The following is a 19,464-nucleotide window of genomic DNA, read 5'->3' on the forward strand; positions in this document are numbered from 1 at the left end:
ATCAACTGAATGAAAGTAGTGTGATGTGTGGCATATTGGGACAAGCATGGATAGTGGAAAGACACTAGAAGTAAGGTTACCTGGTAGAGACAGTGTGGTCTCTAGATGTTTAGTATTAATGTTGTGTATATGTTGTACATGTTGTATATGCAGTGTTGTGTACATGTTGTATATGCAGTGTTGTGTATAAATGGTGTTATGTACATGTTGTATATGTGGTGTTGTGTACACGTTGTACATATGGTGTTGTGTATATATGGTGCTATGTACATGTTTTACATGTGGTGCACACTAGGGAGTATGCTTCAAATGGAGCCACTTGCCTTGAGAGATGATGTCATGATGAGTCTACGAGGTGACATGATGAACATGTCAAAGTTAAAAAGACTCACATTATTTTGCTCTGAGATAGTTAAAATAAATGGTTGGTTTTGTGAATTTCAAAATTTGACTCATCTTCATTTAGTGTGGGGTGTCAAGTTAGAAGAGCTTCCAAGCTTGCATAAAATGAAGAGTTTAAGGGAATTACAGCTTCATGGTTGTTCTAAATTAAAGAAGCTTCCCACAAAGTTTGGTGAGAAGGGGGAATTTCCTTCATTGGAGATATTTTTATTGAGTTTGTTAGATGAATTAGAGGAGTTACCAATAATAATGCTAAATAAGGATGTAATTCATTTACTAAAATATTCACTATCATGAAATGTGAAGCATTAAAGTTATTTCCAGAAAATTATTTATATCTCAAAACACTCCAAAAAATAAGAGTGTTTGGTTGTTCAATGGTATTAGAGAATCTAGAAAACATTAAGATAGAAACAAAAGTAAAAGTGATAAAAATGTCCCTTACAGAGGAAATTATGGAAAGATATCTACAAAATATTGATTCAAGAGAAGCTTGGCTCTATAGTGACTTTTGGTGTGTTATATTATTTCCATAACTAGCCCATGCGCGGGGGAGTGTAAAGCCCCCCTGTACATTGTGTCGGGCGTTACTGAGGGGTCACAGGGGAGTTGGCTATCCACCCTGTTGGGGGGTATACAGGGGGCGGTAGTCCCCGTGCACAGGGTTTAGGGAAACACCCCGGGTAAAAAAAAATTGGACCCTGTATTAGGTGGGTGGACCTACCTATGGTTTTGTGCATAGATTTCACACATGGTTCTGGGCATGATGGCTTTCGATCCATGGTATTTTGTAGATCTGGTCAAGGGATATAAGATTTTGTTCTAATCCAGGGTTAATGGATTGGGGTTTATAGATGCTTTGGCATGTATATATATGTATTATAACATTGAAAGGAACATAATGAAAAATCAATCTGGTAGTCCCGGTTTTGGGATATAGGGGATAATCTTTGTGTATATTTGTTTTATGTTTTATGCTCTCGCCATTGTTTATTTTCTATTTTTAGAATTTGTATGTAGGTAATTTCTATAGGGGGTTAAAACCTACATTTGGTATTAGAGTTGTTTTGGCTTCAAGAGGATACCTTTGCTGCTGAGGGGTTTTTTCTTCGGCTTGTGTTAGACCCTGTTCAGTGGGAGATCTGCGGGATTGATTCTTATGTTGAAAGAAGATGGTGAGCAGTGGAAAGATAAAGATCGATAAATTTAATGGTTATAGTTTTGAGTTGTGGAAACTCAAGATGGAGGATCTGCTGGTGGATAAAGATCAATGGATCGTAGTAGATCCAGGTACTAAACCAAGAAGAATGTTAGCTGAAGACTAGGCAAAGTTGGATTGAAAGGCAAAGAGCACAATACAATTGTGTGTCTCAGATTTAGTATTGTTGAATATATCAGGGGAAGCTTTGGCAAAGGCTTTGTGGGACAAGTTAGGGACTTTGTACCAATCTAATTCTCTAGTGAATAAACTGTTCCTATGGAAAAAATTGTATAACCTGAGGATGAAAGATGGAGACTTGGTGACAGAGCATCTGAACGCATTTAATACTGTGGTAAGTCAGTTATTATCTATTGATATTAAAATTTTAGATGAAGATAAGTGCATCAGTTTATTGTGTTCTCTACAAGATTCGTGGGATAGTCTGGTTGTTGCAATAGGAAGTAATGCAACTACCTTGCAATTTGATGAAATAGTCTCATCCTTGCTATCGAAGGGGATGAGATGGGAAAATATGGAGGGCTAGCATGGTGATGTCTTGTCTATACAAGGACAGTCCCAGAACATAAACAAAAATAATTCCTTGATTTGGAGATCTAAATCTCCAGGAAAACCTATAAAGGTGTGCCGGAAATGCGGAAATGAAGGGAACTACAAAAGGTACTATAAATCTAAAGCTCCTGAGAAAGGAAAGGGATATGAGGATGCTCCTTCTGCAGAGGCAAAAACCACCTCAGATGAAGGTGGGGATGTCTACTTGGATTTTTCTTCAAGTACACATGTAGATCATGAGGCATGGCTGATTGACTCAGGTGCATCCTTTCACTTCACTCCCCATAGAGAGTGGTTCTGCGAGTATGAGAAATATGATGGTGGTGATGTCTTCTTAGGGGATGATAGGAAGGTTAGAATCGTTGGTCACGGAAAATTCATGTTGAAGTTACAAGGTGGAAGGATTAGAACACTTCCGGGTGTTTTGCATATTCCTGCATTGGCCAGAAATCTGATTTCTGTAAGCAAGCTGGATGATGTAGGTGTAAAAAGAGTGTTCGAGAAAGATACCTGCAAGATGGTTAGGGGAGCGCTAGTATTGATGCAGGGAGTTCATATTGGAACTTTGTACAAGCTTGAAGGTAGCACTATTATTGATGGGTGCAACAATTCTGTGGTTCCAGAAAGTGGAGCAGAAAATCTAGTCATCTTTGGAGAAAAAATGATTATATGGCATCAAAGGCTTGGACATATTGGAGAGAAGGGTTGTCGAATACTTCATCATAATGGTATGGTAGAAGGTATGTCTAATTTCTCTCTGGATTTTGATTTTTGTGAAAATTGTGTATATGGGAATCAGAATCGGGTGAGTTTCCCCTCTGGTGGTAAGAGGGCAAAACATATATTAGAGCTTGTGCAAAGTGATGTGTTTGGACCTGTGCCGACTCCATCACTGGGTAAATCTATGTACTATGTATTATTTATAGATGACTTATCAAGGAATACATGGATATATTTTCTCAAGAATAAATCTGAAGTCTTGATAGGTTTAAAGAATTTAAGGCTCTGGTGGAAAACTAGACATAGAAGAAGATAAAGGTGCTGAGGACAAATAACTGTGGAGAGTTTTGCAAGAAGGAATTTGAAGAGTTTTGTAAGAAGTGTGGTATATCATGGCAGAAGAATACTCTATACACACCTGAGAAAAATGGAGTTGTAGAAAGAATGAAGAAGACGTTGATGGAAAGGGAAAGAAACATGCTCAGTGGTGTCGGGTTAGGACAGGGATTGTGGGCAAAAGTGGTGGAGACTGCATGTTACCTAGTCAATAGATCACCTTCATCAGTGTTGGAGGATAAGACTTTACAAGAGGTATGGACTGGTAAGAAAACTTCTATTTCACACCTGAGGGTATTTGGATGTGATGCATATGTACATGTTTCAAAGGAGAAAAGAACCAAGTTGGATAGTAAATCTGAAAAGTGCATATTTATTGGGTATAAGGATGGTTTAAAAGGTTATAAGATTTGGAACCCAGAAACAAGGAAGGTTGTGTACAACCAAGATGTGGTGTTTAGAGAGGTGAAGGATGTTATTAAACATGAAGTCCTACCAAAGGAACTTGAAAAGATAGAGTTTGAGCTAAATAAGGAAGAATCAGACTCTACAACAAAAGAGAAATCAGAGGATGAATAGCCACAAACTTCGCCTATGGGAAGATCAGTTCGAGAAAGAAGGCAGTCAGAAAGGTATATTCCATCTACTTTCTGTTCAAATTTTTCTTTATCTATTACTGTTGATGATCCCAGAACTATGAAGAAAGCAGTAGATTTAGAGGATAGAAAACTTTAGAAAGAGGCCATGTTTTATGAAATGGCATCTTTGCTAAAAAAAGAGACTTGGGATTTGGTGGATTTGTCGGCTGGAAGGAAACCCATTAGTAGAAAATGAGTGTTCAAGAAGAAGATGAATGCAGAAAGAAAGGTGGAGAAATATGAAGCTTGGTTGGTAGAAAAAGGTTATTCCCAGGTGTCGGGAATTTATTTTGGTGATATTTTTTATCCTGTTGCCCAAGGTATATTCTATTAGATTAATTTTATCTGTTGTTGTTGCTTTTTATTTTTAGGTAGAATAGATGGATGTGAAGACAACATTTCTTCACGGGATCTAGAAGAAGAGATCTACATGAAGCAACCTAAAGGCTTTGCAGTGAAGGGTAAGAAATAACTAGTATGCAAGTTAAAAAATTCTTTGTATGGGTTAAAATAGTCACCAAGGATGTGGTATCAGAGATTTGATACATTTATACGAGGACTTGGCGTCACCAGAAGCAATGCAGATCATTGTGTGTATTTTAAACTAATTGTGACCGTGTTATTTATCTGGTCTTTTATGTGGGTGATACGTTGTAGGTTGGAAATGAAAAAGAAATTATCCAGGATTTGAAGACCCAATTGTCCTCCAAATTCAACATGAAATATCATGGTGTTGCAAACTATATTTTGGGCATGGAAATTAAATGAGATCGAGCAAAGAGGAAGCTTTGGTTAAACCAGAGGAAGTATGTCGAGACAATATTGCAGATGTTTAATATGTAGGATAGTAAATCAGTGAAGGTTCCTATTCCTGTAGGTGTAAATTTATTTGCTTAAAAATGTCCCAAGGCATAAGAAGAGGAAGAGGACATGTCTTGTGTTCCATATCCAAGTGCAGTCAGTAGCCTGATGTATGCAATGGTCTATACTAGACGATACATTGCACATGCAGTGGGAGTATTGAGTAGGGTTATGTCAAAATGAGGGAAGGAGCATTGGACATCAGTGAAGCAGGTTTTCAGGTATTTTCCTGGCACTAGTGATTACAGTTTTTGCTACCAAGGAAGACCAAGATTGGACAGATTTTTTGACATCCATAGCTTTGTTGATGCAGTCTGGGCTGGAGATATGGATCAAAGAAGATCTACAAGTGGGTATGTGTTTAACCTATTTGGAGGTGCAGTAAGTTGGATGAGCAAGATACAATCTGTTGTGGCACTTTCAACTACAAAGACATAATACATGGCAACCACTCATGCAAGCAAGGAAACAGTTTGGTTGCAGAGATTGTGTTCAAGTATGGGGTTAGTACAACAAGCTATAAGGATATACTGTGATAGCCAAAGTGCACTTTTCTTGGCAAAGAACACTTTTTATCATTCAAAGACAAAGCACATTGATGTTCAGTATCACTTTGTGAAGGATATGGTTTAGGACAAAAAGGTGTTGCTGGTAAAGGTGGACACTTTGAAGAATATTGCAGATGCATTGACAAATTTCGTGAGCACTGAGAAGTTCTCTTGGTGTAGAGAAACAATGGGCATTACAAGGATGGATCAACGACTAAGATCCCCTGTGGAAAGAAAACAACAAGTGGGAGAATGTTGGGTTATGTTATATTCTTTCCAAGACTAGCCCATGCATGGGTGATCCAGGTGGCTCCAGACACACACACAGAACAACGAGGACTCAGGAAAGCTCAAAAATCAAAGTGATATGAATGCTTTCGAACTAGGACCAAAGAGTAGATCTCGTTGTCCTGATCGCAGCAGTGTGAACGGTTCGTCAATCCGAGTTCAGATGCGAAAGTTAGAAGTAGTCAAAGTTGGGTTGATTTTTTGATCACTGGGCAGGCTTAAGGAGGCCACAATTTGGACTTTTTCCGGCCACTAGATTCTGGCTAACTCCAGTCAGATTCTAGGTAAATTTTTTGCCTCGTTAAATGCACTCCTACAGCTAAAATTCGAATTTCAAAAAAGGTGCATTTGTTATTATTAAAACAAAAAATATATAATTAAAGGGGGTGGGGGCCACCAACCCCACCACCCCCAACTCAACATATGAATTAAATAAGGTGAGGCCGGCGGGAGTTGAACCCGCCCGGCCACATGGGCCGGCCTACCGGACGACCTCATAACCATACAACCAAACAATACCATTAATACACCGACGGCCATAGCATATAATGTAACGCATCAAAACCAATAGTTAATGCAATGGTTGCGGAGGGTATGGGCGGGCCGCCCAATGTGGACTCGACCCACCCATTTTTTTAAACAAAAAAATATGTATGTTGTTTGCATGTTATAAAAATGGGAGGGGCGGGGTTTGACCACCTGACCCCTCCTAACAAACCATAATTTTTAACCAACAAGCCAAAACCGTCATCTTGGTTAATTCGCCGGGTATTTTATATTAACCCGAGATTTCTTCAGTGCACGGGAGTCCAGATGCAGGAACCAGGAGCGGGCAAGGAAATAGAGACAAATTAATTTCTAATTAATTTTTATGCAGCTGGAAGCATGACTGAGCATAATTTTGCAGGAGGGAAAAATTTTCACCTTGTCATATTTTGACAAATTTTATAAGGTTTCAGCACCTCTCGACGCCATGAACACAATGGTGTTATCTGTGTCTCCATCAGAGTTCTACATTTTTCGGCCATTTTCGGTATGAGGATGGAACCATAATTGCTGCAAAAACAGGTAGCGGAACCATGATCCTTGCAATTTTCCTGAGGAGGTAATTTTTCTCCATGTTGGAATATAGTCAAGTTTACAGTTATTTTTCATGGTTTTCCGCAGGGATCACAATGCCGAAGTCAGATTCTCCTTTGGAGTTACAGATTTCCAGTCCACCCATGGAGCAGAATCTTTGAGGAATCTAGGGGGAATCTAAAAGATTCCTTGAGCCCCAGATTCTCAACTTCTCAGAATTCATATTTTGGACAATCGATTTTGCACTATTCGACACCAAAAATCTGATGGTGCGTTCAGATTTCTCATTCTCTCATTCTATTATTCAACCACTTTTCTAAGTGGAATGCAGGTGTCAACATTCATGTGCGAGCAGTCATCTCCATGCGATTGATGTTGTGAGATTGATGGTCCGAGCAGCTTCAGTAGTTTGACATCCGCTTCTTTAGATGGCCCTTGGTTATGAGGTATATGCTGTGTTCATGTGCTTCTTCTTTATGCATTGTGTTGCACAGATCCTTGTTGATGTTTGATGTGGGATCTTGTTTCTTACTCATTTTTATGATTTTTGCTTGATGTGACACGGAATCGCCTATGTGATGTACTTGTTTTCATGATTCATCATGTTGTGTTTTGAGATCCCTTTGTTGTATGATGATGGGATAATCATGTGTCACCATGCATGTTTTCTTTGAGATCCCTTTTGTGCCATATTGGCAGGATGCTCATCGTGCATGAATTTTGTGTCATACTGATAGGAGTATTTTGACTGAGAGTTCATGTAGTGGAACATCTCTTGGATCCACTCCTGCGCGAGGGCATTTTCCTTGTATGATCGCGAAATAATCTCATGTGTACATCATCACTATTAACAACACTTAATGCAGCGACCTACACCATCTTGACACCAGGGCCCGAAGACGTAGTCCCTCCTGGACGAACTCCATTATCAATGGATTTTGTTTTTATGTTGCTGATGATTGACATGTTCCTCTTCTTTAGAACATGCACATGTATTCATTTATGTTCTTTTAAAAATGAAATTTAACACATCATGAAAGTAAAAGGTCTTGGAAGGGTCCTTCGTCACACCTGGACCTGGATCAAGTGGTATCAGAGCGGTCTTTGCATTGATGTGAATTGTAGCGTGAACAATGGAATGTGCAGCGACAGAGGATGAAAAATCGATGTACGAGACCATGCTCAACATTTCCAAAAGGGTAGAGATAATGTATGAAACTCTATAGAAAGAGATAGAGGAAAAGGAGCAATTGCAGCTTCAGTTGCAAGCCACAGAAGAGGCCCTGGAAGAATTGAAGCAAAACAAACATAATCTTCAAACAAAGAACGTTGAATTGAAGATGCATCTAGATGAAGAGAAAGAGGAAAAACAAAGTTTGCTGCGATAGCTACAAGCAAAGGACGAGGCCTTGGAAAAACTGCAGCGAGACCCATGTGAGGTAAAAAGTAGTTGTCCATCTTCATGTATGTTTCTTGATGATGATTTCGCTGTTTTTTAAAATCATACCTCAGGAATTGGCTCCAAACTGTTGAAGAGAATGGGGTATGAAGGAAAAGGCTTAGGCATTAATGGCCAAGGCATTGTCAACCCCATCAAAGTAGAAGAATTACCCCGTCAGGCAGGACTTGGGTATCTCAGAAAGGAAGTTGGGGAATGTGCCATGACAATTAGCGACCCACCAACAACGGATGATGAGAAACCCTCATTAGTTCTTTCCAAATTGAAAGAAGAGGTAAAAGATGTTGATTTCCTTTCAGTTTCATCTTCACATAGTATGAGTTCTGTTGGAGATTTGGAGATCCCAATTATAGGGACAAACATGAGGCTCCTTACAAGGATGAGGCACGAGGAGAAAGAAGAACTTGGTGTTAATAACCAAGGCATAACTCAACCTTTGGAGGTTGTGCATGAACATCGATTTGTAGGCTCGAGATACACTAAAGGAGAGTGCTCGAAGGTGTCAGAGTCGTCCGAGACATCATTGAAATCATCGAGGAAAGATAATGATGGCAACACATCCCCATCATCCCATGGCAGTTTCCATTGCAGGGAAAGCGCTGAGGCGAGATCTCATCCCCATACTGACATCAGAGACAGCAAGGGAAGGTATAACCACTTTCGATCTTTGAATGTTCATTTGGATTATGATCATGTTGATAATAATGAACGTAAAACATGGCATCGAAAAACATGCACCTTTTGTGGATTACATAACCATTCATTTTTTAAGTGTTGGAAAAGAATGGCAGCACACAAAAATATGAGGCGTCAAAGACCCTCTTAATAGCATGAAAAGAAATAGGTTAAGCAGATATAGAGGAAGAAAACCTATTGCAATCATTGCGATAGAATTGGCCATCAAAGAGCCACTTGTTGGAGGCTCCATCCAGAGCAGCACCTTAAAGACAAAGCGTCGGTGCGTGAACCAAGTGAAGCAGTTGTTCGACAAGCAAAACCGCCGCAAGGAGGAGACCCATTCACATTGATAAATGAAAAATGGTTTCTAGATATGTTGTCGTTTCATGGTCGTGCTTTTGTGTATCATTTTTTGCATTTTAAAATGTAAAAGTGATGATGTGCTTTCCATCACTTGTTCAACAACAACGATGTCTGGTCTTATTTGGTGTCGCATGTTAAACTATGAAAGTGATGTTATGTTTCCATCACTTGTCAAAACAATAGTGTTTGGCATTTTGTTTGTAAATCATGTGTTGCAGTGATGATGTGTTTTCCATCACTTGTTGAAGAAATAATGATAGGTTGGCCTTGTTGTCATAGCTGAGGTCTTGCATCCATATTGATGTAAACTTGACCACTGAGTATGTGTTATAAACTCGTGGCAAGTGTGGGACATTTGGGTAATTAGTTGGTCATAAAAGTCAAGCATGTAATTTTCAAAACAATGTTCTACAGGTTGCAGAGGTAGCAGGTGTCGGCTCGTCGCTTAAGGCTTCGAAGAACAAAGGTGAAGGAGATGGATGCGAGACCTTTTCAAGATGCTTGTGATGCAGACAAGGTACAGAGAAGTTGCAGATTATTTTTCATGCTTTTGGAGGACCAAAAGCTCCTCAGTGGAGAGGATTGATCTAGGTGGCTTCAGAGACACACACATGACAAGGAGGACTCAGGAATGCTCAAAAATCAAAGTGATCATAATGCTTTCAAACCAGGACTAGATCATAGATCTTGTCGTCCTGATCGCAGCAATGTGAACGGTTCATCAATCCGAGTTCGGATGCGAAAGTTAGAAGTAGTCAAAGTTTGGTTGACTTTTTGATCACTGTGTGGGCTTAAGGAGGCCACAATTTGGAATTTTTTCGGCCATTGGATTTCGGCCAACTTCGGCCAGATTTTGGCCAAATTTGTTTCCTCGTTAAATGCACTCCTACGGCTAAAATTCAAATTTCAAAAAAGGTGCATTTGTTATTATTAAAACAAAAAATATATATAATTAAAGGGGGTGGGGGCCACCAACCCCACCACCCCCAACTCACCATACGAATTAACTAAGGTGAGTCCGGCGGGAGTTGAACCCGCCTGGCCACATGGGCCAACCCACCAGGTGGCCTCATAACCATACAACCAAACAATACCATTAATACACCAACGACCATACCATATAACGTAATGCATCAAAACCAACAATTAATGCAACGGTTGCAGAGGGTATGGGCGGGCTGCCCATTGCAGACCCGACCCACCCATTTTTTGAAACAAAAAAATATGTATGCCATTTGTATGTTATAAAAATGAGAGGGGCGGGGTTTGACCACCCGATCCCTCCTCAACAAACCATAATTTTTAACCAACAAGCCAAAACCATCATCTTGGTTAATCTGCCAGGTATTTTATATTAATCTGAGATTTCTTCAGTGCACGGGAGTCTAGATGGAGGAACCAGGAGTGGGCACAAAAACCAAGACATATTAATTTTTAATTAATTTTTATGTAGGTGGAACCATGACTGAGCAGAATTTTGTAGGAGGGAAAATTTTTCACCTTGTCAGATTTTGACAAATGTTATATGGTTTCAGCACCTCTCGACGCCATGAATGCAATTGCGATGTCCGTGTCTCCATCATAGTTCTGCATTTTTTTGGCCATTTTCAGTATGAGGATGGAACCATGATTGCTGCAAAAACAGGGAGCAGAACCATGATCCTTGCAATTTTCCTGAGGAGGTAAGTTTTCTCCATGTTGAAATACAGTCAAGTTTACAATCGTTTTTCATGGTTTTCCGTAGGGATCGCAATGGCAAAGTCAGATTCGCCTTTGGAGTTACAGATTTCCAGTCCACCCATGGAGTAGAATCTTTGAAGACTCTAGGGGGAATCTAAAATATTCCTTGAGCCCCAGATTCTCAACTTCTCAGAATTCATATTTTGGACAGTCAATTTTGCACTATTTGACGCCACAAATCTGATGGTGCATTCAGATTTCTCATTCTCTCATTCTATTATTCAACCAATTTTCTAAGTGGATTGCAGGTGTAAGCATTCATGTGCGAGCAGTCATCCCCATGCGATTGATGTCGTGAGATCAATGGTCCGAGCAGCGTCAGCAGTTTGACATCCGCTTCTTCAGATGGCCCTTGGTTGTGAGGTATATTCTATGTTCATGTACTTCTTTTTTATGCATTGTGCTGCACATATCCTTGTTGATGTTTGATGTGGGATCTTGTTTCTTACTCATTTTTATGATTCCTGCTTGATGTGACGTGGAATCGCCTATGTGATTTACTTGTTTTCATGATTCATCATGTTGTGTTTCGAGATCCCTTTGTTGTATGTTGATGGGATACTCATGTGTCACCATGCATGTTTGCTTTGAGATCCCTTTTGTGCCATATTTGCAGGATGCTCATCGTGCATGAGTTTTGTGTCATACTGATAAGATTCTTTTGAATTAGTCACCGGAGAATCCACAGTAAGAACCATTTTCTGCCAACGTTTCGAATCCCAACCGGGATCCATCATCAGGACAACTTGAATGCTTAGATAGAAGAAGAGCAGACTATTAGGGTTTAAATAGAAATGAGGAGGGGAACATCTAGTGGAACATCTCTTGGAGCCACTCTTGCGTGAGGGAATTTTCCTTGTATGATCGCGACATCATCTCCTGTGTACATCATCACTATTGACAACACTTAATGCAATGGCCTACACCTTCTTGACACCGGGGCCCGGAGACGTAGTCCTTCTTGGACGAACTCCGTTATCAACGCCTTTTGTTTTTATGTTGTTGATGTTTGACATGTTCCTCTTCTTTATAGCATGCACATGTATTCATTTATGTTCTTTTAAAAATGCAATTTAACACATCATGAAAATAAAAGGTCTTGGAAGGGTCCTTCGTCACACCCAGCCCTAGATCAGTGGGGGAGTTACAGGGGGGTTGGTAGTCCCCCTTGTACGTTGGGTCAGACACTGTCGATGGTTCAAAGGGGGGTATGCAGGGCGGCAATATCCCCCCTACACAGGGTCCGAGGCAGCGCCCCGAGATATTTTTTTTGGACCCTATATTAGGTGGGCAGACCTACCTATGGTTTTGTGCATGGATTTCACACATGGTTTTGGGCACGATGGTTTTTGGTCCATGGTATTTTGTAGATCCGATCAAGGGAACTACGGTTATGTTCTAATCCAGGGTTAATGGATTGGGGTTTATGGATGCTTCGACATGTATATATATGTATTGTAACATTGAAAGGAACATAATGAAAAATCAATCTGGTAGTCTTGGTTTTGGGATCTAGGGGAAAATCTCTGTGTATGTATGTTTTATGTTTTATGTTTTATGCTCTTGCCATTGTTTTTTTTTTTTTTTAGAATTTTTATGCAGGTAATTTCTGTATGGGATTAAAACCTACATGGTGTAATGAGCTTTTCCTTTTCTTACAAGAACTTTCTGTAGCTAATTTATGATTAATATCCATTTTGTTAATATATATTTTTTATTTTCATTCATAATTAGTATTTTTTTTCAAAAATGGTTTTATTAAAAAAACACATTTTTCCAAAATTAAATGATATATAATTCAATATTATAATTGTTTTGATTTTTTTTAATGTTTTTATATTTATTTTTAATTAAAATTTATTTAATAAAAAATTTAGATAATTGAAATAAAAATGTTACTATATATTTTAGTATGTTAAAAAAAATTATATTATTTATATTATTATTGTTGGATCTATAGCCCAACATGAGGTAGACTTTTCCTTAATTTTATATATTTCCTTCATTACTTAATATAGAGTAGACAAATGAAAAGTAATAAGAAGTGCTACTAGATGCAACTCAGTCCTTGCCAAATACTATATATATAACTATGTTTGGATGTGAAGGACCCCTCCTCGTCATAGATTTGGTGATTTAATGCATTGGTTGGAGCCATCTAACAGTGAAGGATAATGCAATTATTTTGGGACAATCTCATGGGATGATTTCTTCACTCTGGTTGAAGAAGGACCATGATGATGCTTCAGAATTTACTCTCTGATCTGAAGCAAGCTTCCTAGAAGTTTTTTGTTGCAGTTTCATTGTGGAAAGTCACATCCTTCCATGAGAATCTCATGATTGAAAGCTAGAATGATCACGTGAAGCAAGGCTTCAGAGGGAGCTATAGAATCCCCAACAATATGACCTGATGACTCTTCTTGCCCGATGTCTATTGATGAAGGCAAGTCATGGTAGTTGATTATGCTTATGATGACTCTAATGATGCCTTGATATATCGCTATTACTTGAGAGGCTACATGGAAGTTGCATGATTATGATTGATCACTTTGTAACATGGACCTAAGGAAAAGGGATAGGTTACAGGTGGCTCAATAATTATTTTTTGGCGAGGTCACTTTCCCTATATTCAGAGGGAATTATGGACAAGCCATGTTGATTGGATTGTAAATATGAAGTTATTGATGATGCTTGATTGATGACCCTCTCGTTTATCAATGTAAGAGGGAGTTTACCTTTAAAGTCAAGATAGAAGATCTAGCCTTAAGGCATTATTCCCTGCACTTATAGGTATGATGAGATGGAAATGTTGCTAGTATGTATATGTATATCTTGTGGGATCCTTAGTGTTCTTGATAAACACCCTATCAGTCATATGCCTCACTATCAAGACTCTGAGTCGATCTATGGATGAGCCTGATATATTGAATAGTTCTTATTGAGATATCTTTGTGATTCTATTATCTATAATCTGAGGTACACTGCTGGAATCTAAGATCTCATAAATATTTTGATGTTGGTGTAGTGATGTTTTAATCAATCATAATTGACCAAGACTACAACATTTAATTGTCAACCTAGGGTAGGTCTTGCTGTTTCAATGGAGTTTTCACTATTTGTGCCAATACACTACAACCAAGAATGAAAAATAGAAAGAAACGTCGGTTTCCTAAATTGCTCACAGGTTTTTCCATTAACAAAAAAAAAAAAAAACAGTAAAGGATGTCATTGAATCAATTGCAGAAATTAAATCATTCATGCAGAAATTAAAACACTCCACAAAAATGAAATCACACTTCACAATTACCAGAACAAGGGTGCACCACACAATAAACTAATGACTACACCAGCTGGTCACTATCATTCTGTTTAATCAAACCAGTGTAACAACATAATATAATCTGGAACTGAAGTGGATGTATTTTACAATTTATACAACAACAACAAGAAAACCATACGACAATAAAAGAAAACAATAATATAAAACTACTTCCACTGCTGCAATCCCTGCTAGAGAGGAGGGCCCTTTCTCCCTAGCAGGGGCGCAGGAATAAAAAAGAGATTAGTTAAAGAATCAGATAAGTAGCAATAAAAACATCACCATAGTGACTTCAATATTAAAAATAAAAGTTACAAGATTAGAGTAACAATGCTTTTCTATAGGTCGTCCCTATACATGAGAAATTGAGTTCCTTTTATAATTATTACATACTCGAAGTTAGGAATAGATAAGTCATGAGAATCTCATGATTCTTATGCTGATCGTAATATAGAAGTAGTTATAACTTATTTCTAAATACAAATGCCTCTCAGATACATTGGTTAAAGTCACAATCGCTTGGATCTGTTGCTTCTAAATAAACAATTCATAAACCCCAACAACTATTGTGTGGAATAGTACCCACAACTTTGCCAACTACAGTGCAACAACATCCTGTGGTGAAATGACGGTTAGGGATGTAACAAAATCACTGGGTAACAACATCCTCGGTGTAACAATGGTTATCTGTATCAGCACGTGGTGTAACAACAGCCTGTAACAACATACAGTGTGTAACAACAACTTGTAATAGCATATAGGGTGTAACAACAATCTGCTCTACCCTGCTCTGAAACCAATTAGTGCGGCCTGTTCACTCCATAACCTCGTCCCCGCAAGCAACACCTAAAAAAGAGAAGAGGTTCCAAAATACTTCTCCAATGCTCACCCTAGTTAGCCACAAAAAGGAATATTGTATCGTAATATTCAGCAAAACATGGCAAAATAACATGACAGTGGAATAGGCTGTATAAATGAGAAAAAGGGTGATTAACATGTGAAGTTTCATGGGCCTCGAGGAAAAGATGATCAAAAATGGGGAAAGAAAGTGTAGAAAACAGGTATAAAAGTCACACCCAACATCTCCCCCCAACTGAAGAAACTTCATATCCCCATGCAGAACCTCAGCTTCTCCTGTTATACCCCCGATGCAAGTATGTAAAATTATACGCACCAGTAGTGTCTTCACCCGGAGCCCTGTACCCCTGAATAGCCATCAACCGTCATGGCCAGGATTCTTCTTCATAGTTGGACATGCGGTAGTCTGACTGGTATTCTTCTACTGGTAACCAAATCAAAGGAAATTTAAATTTGAGTCCAATCCAGAATGCCCCCAATGTCTACACTACCCGAGCATATTTGGGCACCCGTGTAACATCAGCCGTAAAATTTCTATATTCAAAAGGATCTCCTTCTTGCAATTCAGCACTACAGGCCTTGATGCGCTTAAGGCACCCTGCTAGCGCTCGACTTTTCATCCGTGCATGCAAATTGAGGCAAATCCTCATAATCTTCTTTCTATAGGTATCTAAATGTTCCCTGACCCCTGAGGTGCTCAGGAATAGCTTAAACTCATGCCTTAGTTCATAAACCATTCTTGGTTCTGCTCTAACCCATAATGTTGCCCTTTCTTCATTAGTTTCGACTGATTTCATGGCAAAATTCCATTCGATTTGGTTTCTCATAAACGAAAAGTAAGCCCGCAACTGAAAATATCCCATATAGGAGAAGACACTTGCTACCATATTTGTGCTAACATACTCACACATTATATTATGCAAAAATAGCTCACAAAGTAAGCTCTGTTCATCAAAATCACAAGTACAAAAAATTTCAAGAAAAGTACAGGTAGAAGAACCCAAACAAGGTCTTATCTCAAAGACGGCTTTTAACTGAAATAAATAATAACATTCCCAGAGGAACCCTGGATACGATGGGGAAGTCTGTCTGCATCCTAGCAAGTTCAAGGCAAGCTCACGAAGCTTTGTTTTGTCATTTGTTAGATCCAGAACCTGCCGCTGTAACAACTGCAGTTGTTCGTCCTTTTCTTCATGGCTTCCTTATGTCTCCGCGCTTCCCATTCTCTCTCCCACTCTTCCTTTAACCATTTCTCCCTGAGTGAATCCATCATCATTTTGTGTACCTTGAGCAAGATCATTCCATCTTGTAGAGAGAGTGCCTATTGCTTCCATTTCTGTAACTCTGGTAACAACAACATTCTTTCAAAACACCATGCTTTGTCAGGACCTGGTATTCTCCCACATGCAATAACAATCAAGGGTGTAACAACCTCCCGAGGGTGAAACTACTCCATTTCGGTTGTTGGTTCTTATGTAACGGCAACGTCATCAATGGATTTTTGTTTAACAATTTCTTTCTCTCCCTGATCAGTGCCCATTTCCACTATTGGTTCTTGTGTAACAACAGTGTCATCCACAGGTTTTTGTGTATCATTTTTCCCTTGGTAATAATTTATCTCCACTGTTGGTTCTTGTGTAACAGTAGTGTCAACCACAGGTTCATGGATATCAACTTCTCCTTCTTCCCTTTGGTTGACTTTTGTCTCCACTTCTAGTTCTTATGTAACATCAGTGTCAACCAAGGGTTCCTGTGTCTCAGCTGCCAAATTAATTTCTGTGGACCATGGAAAATTTTAGGGGCTAATGTTCGCCCAGTGGGCTAATTTTCCATGATTTTTCCACAAAAAAGATTCGCCAATTTCCAATTTTATAAAAGATGATTCGCCCAAATTTTAGAATATAAAATTATTTTACCTTAAAAATCGTCAACATTATATAGATACTATATATAAAATAATTATAAATTTGAATAATTTTACAAATATATCAATAAACATTTATAATTTGCATATTAGGGATTAGTGAGATTCGCCAATGTTTTAAACTTCAAGAAAATTTTCCATCCTTAAAATTTTCCTTGCTGTGGACTACTCCACCTCAGCTACTGGTTCTTGTGTAACAACAACATCTTCAATGCGTTTTTGTGTGTCAGCTTCCCAGGATTCGATTTGTGTTTCCCTCGAGATGGTGTCCACTGCACAGACTCTATACCCTGCTTCCACTAGCTTCTTAGCACAGGCCGTGCACACAGCACCTGGGACATTTCTCTTCCCGACCCTGTCTACAACCTCAGCTAGAGTGTCTAATTGGGGCCCTTGCCTCTACCTTCTCCTCTGCTAGCTTCTCCCTTGGTTTTTCATTCTCTTTTTCTAAATTTTCAATTTTTAACAGCAAGGATTGAGTTTCTTTCTTACCAGGTAAGGAAGGTTCCTCCAGCTGAGCCTACTCTTCATCCTTGTGTTGTGTTGCCTCCTTGTTCTTCTTAAACATGGATGAGGACTATGTGCCCACTAACCCTTATTCTCTATTTTGGCCGCCTTTCACCAATTGGCTTGTCAACTAGCCTCTTTCCAACCCTTACTATCAAGGTATGGGGCTACTCCTTCGTTACCGCTAGAGCTTCCTTAAACGTCCCAATTTGTTTCTTGTGGGTAGTTTTGGCCTTCTTTCTCATGAATTCCTCCCAACTCCTGCCCTGACAACTTAGGGCATCCAACACAATAAACTTAATGAGGCCATGGTTTGTGACGCATGTCTTTGGATGACAACTATTTTTATGGCCGCGACCATATGTTTGATGTTTTCCAACAAAAAGTAGGGAAGATTTATCAATCGTTGATGCTGAAGGTGGTTTAGCAATGGAAAGTAGTAATTGAATATGATTGTTGCCCTTCCCTCATTGGTGATATACTTGATGAGGTAAAGGGCGACATTTTCCCATGGTTGGGGAAGTGACAACCTGTCGATCCCCCTTCCCTTCTTCACTAGTTTTTCCTCCCCTTAGAGAAAATCCTCCTTCAAGAAGGGGTCATTCACTTTCCTGTTAAACCACCTTTTTCCTTCTATTGGTAATGCCGTCACTTGGGAAATTACCCTTTCTATAACCTACATCTTTAATCCCATGACCTCCATCTGATTCCTCTCTAAATTATTCGCGAACTCCATGGCAATTCCTGTGTATGATCCTTCCAGCCTCTGGAAAAACTCAAACCAACCTGCGTCTTTAAAAATTTGACATCCGTCGGGGCAGTTCTCCAAAGCCTCTGTTGACCTTGGTTCATGTCGAATTGCTACTCCACCCATCGCTACACAAATTCAATGTTGTTCTCCTTTCTTTTTCCCTCCTTTAGAAGTTCTAGAGCAATCAACACACTACTCAGTTGTTTCAGACTTGCAACTTTTCTTCTCCACTTCTCTGTGCACTCTGAATGGGGATGCAATGCTCTAGTAGGGGTAAATGGTAAGGTGATGTAGGAGAGAATTTCAAATTAAGATTTGCAATCGTGATTCGTACTGCACAGTAATGTTTCCTTATTAATGCCAAGTTATGGGAGGTCTAGCCAAAGGTACAATTTCCTTTTTTTGGCATGATCGATCATTAAGTGACAATGATTACGAGATCATCATGCTTTGGTTGCGGCTTTTAAATACTCACAGGTCATGCAAATGTCATGTCACCATATAATTCACCTGCCCTGACATAAATGTGACAGCTGACCTTGATCGTCAAAAGGGATATCGCGTAGGATTTCCATAATTACTGAATAAAAGTAGATAACGATATTACCTTTGTATAACGTACCTGGTTTGACATGGGGAGAAGACGTTGGTGTTGAGGCACACGAACTTAATTACGGCTGTCAAGGAAACTGCTTTCTGAACCACAATGATGCATGATGTATGTTACAATAAATAATTTACTCAGATTATCTCTAGAAGTCATCGATTGTTACAAATGTAACAACCAAGACAACTGTTATATAATATTAATTTTTACAAAAGATAAAAACAAAGAAAAAGAAAGGTTGTGTAACAACATTATTGTAGAGTATGCTTTGAAATAACAATTGTTGTTACAGAGTGTGTAACAACCGCCACCGAGTGGTTTTCAACTGCTACAAAATTTGTCAGTCTGCGCCCAGAAAAGGTTTTCACAGCCAAATTTTTTTATTATGTGATTTTTTTTTTCTTTTTTATTGAGGATGGTGTAACAACTACCAACAACAATTGGTTTTTAGTTGTTACACTTATTGAAAAACTAGAATTTTGGTAGCACAGGGGGGTTTTCCCTTTTCCTGTAATCTGGAGATCCGAATCTATGACAATGTTGACAAATGAATCCCTTGAAGCAGGTTTATGATATAACCAAAGACGGTGCCCATTTGCAAGCAATGGTGTCAT

Source organism: Pinus tabuliformis, chromosome 9, assembly GCF_031772625.1.
Source record: "Pinus tabuliformis cultivar Carrire ecotype Pingquan chromosome 9, CPIR1, whole genome shotgun sequence".
Lineage (NCBI taxonomy): Eukaryota > Viridiplantae > Streptophyta > Pinopsida > Pinales > Pinaceae > Pinus > Pinus tabuliformis.